The sequence below is a fragment of the Schistocerca cancellata genome, chromosome 3, assembly GCF_023864275.1.
Source record: "Schistocerca cancellata isolate TAMUIC-IGC-003103 chromosome 3, iqSchCanc2.1, whole genome shotgun sequence".
Lineage (NCBI taxonomy): Eukaryota > Metazoa > Arthropoda > Insecta > Orthoptera > Acrididae > Schistocerca > Schistocerca cancellata.
Genome location: NC_064628.1, coordinates 273,865,856 through 273,872,857, shown reverse-complemented (window position 1 = coordinate 273,872,857; position 7,002 = coordinate 273,865,856).

The window sequence follows — 7,002 nt, the reverse complement described above, 5'->3', positions numbered from 1 at the left end:
TCCAACGGGCAATGGAGCAAATAAAGCGCTCCAAAACCCAATACAGAACGGTTACTGATTGTTGGCAGCACAGAACTGAAACTTAGGTCAACAGTAAAAAGTTACGCTTACCAGAAGTCCTATTGCGTCAAACAAACAATAGAATCTACACTCCTGGAAATGGAAAAAAGAACACATTGACACCGGTGTGTCAGACCCACCATACTTGCTCCGGACACTGCGAGAGGGCTGTACAAGCAATGATCACACGCACGGCACAGCGGACACACCAGGAACCGCGGTGTTGGCCGTCGAATGGTGCTAGCTGCGCAGCATTTGTGCACCGCCGCCGTCAGTGTCAGCCAGTTTGCCGTGGCATACGGAGCTCCATCGCAGTCTTTAACACTGGTAGCATGCCGCGACAGCGTGGACGTGAACCGTATGTGCAGTTGACGGACTTTGAGCGAGGGCGTATAGTGGGCATGCGGGAGGCCGGGTGGACGTACCGCCGAATTGCTCAACACGTGGGGCGTGAGGTCTCCACAGTACATCGATGTTGTCGCCAGTGGTCGGCGGAAGGTGCACGTGCCCGTCGACCTGGGACCGGACCGCAGCGACGCACGGATGCACGCCAAGACCGTAGGATCCTACGCAGTGCCGTAGGGGACCGCACCGCCACTTCCCAGCAAATTAGGGACACTGTTGCTCCTGGGGTATCGGCGAGGACCATTCGCAAAGCTGGGCTACGGTCCCGCACACCGTTAGGCCGTCTTCCGCTCACGCCCCAACATCGTGCAGCCCACCTCCAGTGGTGTCGCGACAGGCGTGAATGGAGGGACGAATGGAGACGTGTCGTCTTCAGCGACGAGAGTCGCTTCTGCCTTGGTGCCAATGGTGGTCGTATGCGTATTTGGCGCCGTGCAGGTGAGCGCCACAATCAGGACTGCATACGACCGAGGCACACAGGGCCAACACCCGGCATCATGGTGTGGGGAGCGATCTCCTACACTGGCCGTACACCACTGGTGATCGTCGAGGGGACACTGAATAGTGCACGGTACATCCAACCCGTCATCGAACCCATCGTTCTACCATTCCTAGACCGGCAAGGGAACTTGCTGTTCCAACAGGACAATGCACGTCCGCATGTATCCCGTGCCACCCAACGTGCTCTAGAAGGTGTAAGTCAACTACCCTGGCCAGCAAGATCTCCGGATCTGTCCCCCATTGAGCATGTTTGGGACTGGATGAAGCGTCGTCTCACGCGGTCTGCACGTCCAGCACGAACGCTGGTCCAACTGAGGCGCCAGGTGGAAATGGCATGGCAAGCCGTTCCACAGGACTACATCCAGCATCTCTACGATCGTCTCCATGGGAGAATAGCAGCCTGCATTGCTGCGAAAGGTGGATATACACTGTACTAGTGCCGACATTGTGCATGCTCTGTTGCCTGTGTCTATGTGCCTGTGGTTCTGTCAGTGTGATCATGTGATGTATCTGACCCCAGGAATGTGTCAATAAAGTTTCCCCTTCCTGGGACAATGAATTCACGGTGTTCTTATTTCAATTTCCAGGAGTGTAATTTCTCATGTCTCCGTGAACTACAGCACGCCACCGATATCACAGCTGACACTTACCACCGTGTAAAGGTGTACAAGGCGAAAATCACGAACCGGTATCGCAAACAAGCGGAAGGCACGATAACGCGATCCCAAGCAAAGGGCATCGGTTTAGAAGAAACAGCCTCACTGTAACCACTCTTTATGAACATTGCAGGGGCAGAGAGCGTAGCTAACTGAACAGGTTATTGATGGGGGCGGAGACTGTAGTCACAACACAAAGTGATAGCACAAACCTATAACTACTACAGAGAACTTTACGACAGGCAGGAGATCAGTGATGCGGTTTGAACCGAAGTACTCACTGAAATAGTTTCCGTATTGTCTCGTGACGACAATGATACGTTTGAGGCCCCATTCTGTGAAGACGATGTAAAACAGGCGATGTTCAGCGCCACGAAACGAAAATCTGCTGGACCCGACGGCCACGGCGAGGAATTTTATCAACATTAATGAAATATCTTCGTCCCAACATTAATTCAACTTGATAATGAATTGTGGCAGCTTGAATCTGTACCAGAGGAACTCAAAGAAGGCTTCATTGTGCCTTTACCTAAAAAAAAGAAAACAGAGAAAAGATACGTAAAAAACAAACTATTACCTTACTTAGCACAAACGTTAAAATCATAACACGGACTGTGTAACATCGTATGCAAAACAGTGTTACACAATATACTAGGAAAACATCAATATGGTGCGGTAACTGGACGCAGTGTAATATCAGCTGCCTGCGATCTACGGGATATCATCTGTTCTGTGGCGGACAATAAAGACCCCGGCGCGTTACTATTATTAGACTTTGAAAAAAAACATATGACCGCATAAACCATGAGTATCTGATTAAGGTGCTGATGAAGATGGGCTTAGGCCACGTTTCGTCAAACTAATGCAGCGCTTATCTTGATTAATGGCCACCTATCGGACAAAATTGTCATTAGGAGATCTATTAGGCAAAGCTGCTCCCTATCAATGGCGTTGTGAGCGGTAGAACCCTTACATGTACGCATAACCCAGCGACCACTTGGAATGCACATCAGAACGGAGAAAGTGGCTTGCAATGCATATGCTGACGACGTCAGCTTAGCAGTACGATTCCCAGCAAATTTGACTGTAGTGGAAAATCTCGTCAACGACTTCAACACGGTCACCGGTGCGAAACTAAACATGAGAAAGGCGACGTGCTCCTTGTAGGAGGAGGCATTGGTGACGCTGCCCATCTCGATTGGTGTGCAACGAGGGCACAACACAAAATTCTCGGAGTCTACTGGGGTACAGTACCGGACTTGATAGCAAAAAAAACTGGACAGACATGCTGCACAAGATCAGAGCTACAGCATGCATTTATTATGACAGGAAATTAGATCTCCCGCAAAGAGTACAGAGTCAGAATATCTATAGAGAGTAGAATGTACTACCTAGGCTACATTGGACTCCACTACTGCAAGTTCAGTTACATACGACAAGCTGACAACATCCAACCATCTTATACCAATGCGAAAAACTGTAGTTTTCTCACAAACACGATGGTAGAGAAAACAAAGTCATTCAAAGACATCCGGAAGCAAAGTGGAATATTACATGGCGAAATATCCATAGCTCTGTATTACTATCACGAGTACTACCTACATCGTATCCAATCAATGAGGAACTCCACATAATCCACATGAGCCCCACACCCAGCTGTACGATATGCGGTCACGTGGACAGCTTAATACAAAGGTTCACCTGTTGTACAGCTGGACTGATCACGGCACACATGCGAAGCAGACTGGCGATTGACCGCACGGTTCCACACCACGTCGAAATCATGGAATTAACCAGACCAGAAAAAATACGATATCGCCGCAGGAAGCAAAATACCGCCATTTGGATTTTAGGTCACACAGCTGCTTGTATTATCTATCATCGTCATGTAACACTTGAAGAACACTGTGCATATATGGAATACGTACATGCAAATATAGGAGGACAAAGAGAATACGCTGACATGTATGGTAACATATTGAAAATTATGGTGCAGATGTGAATCAGTTTATCTAAGACACTATTTTTTACATAACAACGTTTCACTAGAACATGGAAAACCAGCAAAACTTACAGAACTATCCTGTTGTTGTTGCTGTGGTCTTCAGTCAAGGGACTGGTTTGATGCAGCTCTCCATGCTTCTCTATCCTGTGCAAGCTTCTTCACCTCCCAGTACCTACTGAAACCTACATCCTTCTGAATCTGTTTAGTGTATTCATCTCTTGGTCTCCCTGTACGATTTTTACCCTCCACGCTGCCCTCCAATACTAAATTGGTGATCCCTTGACGCCTCAGAATATGCCCTACCAATCGATCCCTTCTTCTAGTCAAGTTGTGCCACAAATTTCTCTTCTCTCTCATTCTATTCAATACCTCTTCAATTGTTATGTGATCTACCCATCTTATCTTCAGCATTCTTCTGTAGCACCACATTTCGAAAGCTTCTATTCTCTTCTTGTCTAAACTATTTATTGTCCATGTTTTACTTCCATACATGGCTACACTCCATACAAATACTTTCAGAAATGACTTCCTGACACTTAAATCTATACTCGATATTAACAAATTTCTCTTCTTTAGAAACGCTTTCCTTGCCATTGCCAGTCTACACTTTATATCCTCTCTACTTCGACCATCATCAGTTATTTTGCTCCCCAAATAGCAAAACTCCTTTACTACTTTAAGCATCTCATTTCCTAATCTAATTCCCGCAGCATCACCCGATTTAATTCGACTACATTCCATTATCCTCGTTTTGCTTTTGTTGATGATCATCTTATACCCACCTTTCAAGACACTGTCCACTCCGTTAAGCTGCTCTTCCGTCCTTTGCTGTCTCTGACAGAATTACAATGTCATCGGCGAACCTCAAAGTTTTTATTTCTTCTTCATGGATTTTAATTCCTACTCCGAATTTTTCTTTTGTTTCCTTTACTGCTTGCTCAATGTACAGATTCAATAACATCGGGGACAGGCTGCAACCCTGTCTCACTCCCTTCCCAACCACTGTTTCCCTTTCATGCCCCTCGACTCTTATAACTGCCATCTGTTATCTGTACAAATTGTAAATAGCTTTTCGTTCCCTGTATTTTATCCACGCCACCTGCAAAATTTGAATGAGAGTATTCCAGTCAACATTGTCAAAAGCTTTCTCTAAGCCTACAAATGCTATAAACTTAGGTTCGCCTTTCCTTAATCTATTTTCTAAAATAAGTCGTAGGGTCAGTATTGCCTCACGTGTTCCAACATTTCTACGGAATCCAAACTGATGATCCCCGAGGTTGTCTTCTACCAGTTTTTCCATTCGTCTGTAAAGAATTCGTGTTAGTATATGGCAGCTATGGCTTATTAAACTGATAGTTCGGTAATTTTCACATCTGTCATCACCTGCTTTTTTGGGATTGGAATTATTATATTCTTCTTGAAGTCTGAGGGTATTTCGCCTGTCTCATACATCTCGCTCACCAGATGGTAGAGTTTTGTTAGATCTCGCTCTCCCAAGGCTGTCAGTAGCTCTAATGGAATGTTGCCTACTCCTGGGGCCTTATTTCAACTTGTGCTCTTGTGCTCTGTCAAACTCTTCACGCAGTATCATATCTCCTATTTCATCTTCATCTACATTCTCTTCCATTTCTATAATATTGTCCTTAAGAACATCGCACTTGCATAGACCCTCTATATACTCCTGCCACCGTTCTGATTTCCCTTCTTCGCTTAGAACTGGGTTTCTATCTGAGCTCTTGATATTCATACAAGTGGTTCTCTTTTCTCCAAACGTCTCTTCAATTTTCCTGTAGGCAGTCTCTATCTTATCCCTAGCGATATGTGCCTCTAAATCCTTTTATTTGTCCTCTAGCCATCTGTGCTTAGCCATTTTGCTCTTTCTGTCGATCTCATTTTTGAAACGTTTGTATTCCTTTTTCCTGCTTCATTTACTTAATTTTTATATTTTCTCCTTTCATCAATTAAATTCAATATCTCTTATGTTACCTAAGGATTTCTATTAGCCCTCGTCTTTCTACATACTTGATCCTCTGCTACCTTCACTATTTCGTCTTTCAAAGCTACCCATTCTCCTTTTACTGTATTTCTTTCCCCCATTCATGTCAATTATTCCCTAATGCTCTCCCTGAAGCTCTCTACAACCTTTGGTTCTTTCAGTTTATCCAGGTCCCATCTCCTCAAATTCCCACCTCTTTGCAGTTTCTTCCCTTTTAATCTACAGTTCATAACCAACTGATTGTGGTCAGAGTCCACATCTGCCCCTGGAAATGCTTTACAATTTAAAACCTGGTTCCTGAATCTCTGTCTTACAATTATATAATCTATCTGATACCTTCTAGTATCTCCAGGCTTCTTCCATGTTTACAACCTTCTTTCATGATTCTTCAACCAAGTGTTAGCTATGATTAAATTAATGTTAATACAATTATTATTTCTTACTTCCTTCCCTTTATTTGGCAAGGAGATTGTACAGGAATACATTTTAAATCGTCAGAAGAATACTTGTTGCCTACCTGAAGACAGATATCACTTGCCATGCAAACGTGGCACTATTGATTTATTTACGGGAAAGGGTAAGAATAGTACAAGAAGACGAAAAAGAACATTTCTAGTTCAAATGGTTCAAATGGCTCTGAGCACTATGGGACTTAACAGCTGTGGTCATCAGTCCCCTAGAACTTAGAAGTACTTAAACCTTACTAACCTAAGGACATCACACACATCCATGCCCGAGGCAGGATTCGAACCTGCGACCGTAGCAGTCGCACGGTTCCGGACTGCGCGCCTAGAACCGCGAGACCACCGCGACCGGCGAAAATTTCTGTTTCACAGCTATCCAGGAGAAGACTATTTTGTGAACAATGGTAGGGTATTGCTTGAAATTTAACGGCTCGTGTTTCTACCATTACTAATACCAACATCCTATATTTATATGGAAGACTAATATAACATTCAACAAGAATATTTCAAGATTTGAAAACTAACCAGCCCATTGTGTTTTAGTGCATTGGTGTGAGAAATATTAAATATTCTAAAAGGCTATTTCATAAGCTCCATGTGTTGCCATCTGTATACAAGTGTTTAATTTATCCTGTGGCTGAATGATGGAAATGGAACATTTGATTTATGGTGGCTTTTCCTGTCTGGTTTGAGCATATCAAAGAACATACAAATAATAATAGGTAATGATAATAGTATTGAACAGGACATACAAACTTTGGGCGCTTGACAATGGCTTTTTGCGTAAGGTCCGTTCATTGCTAGTTTGTCCGTGAGTGATTTTTCTGAAAATATTTCTTTATCGGACTTCTGAGACTGAATAATTCCGAAGTTGGGTTCGTGCTGGACCACTGATACTATTTGTAACAGGAACCT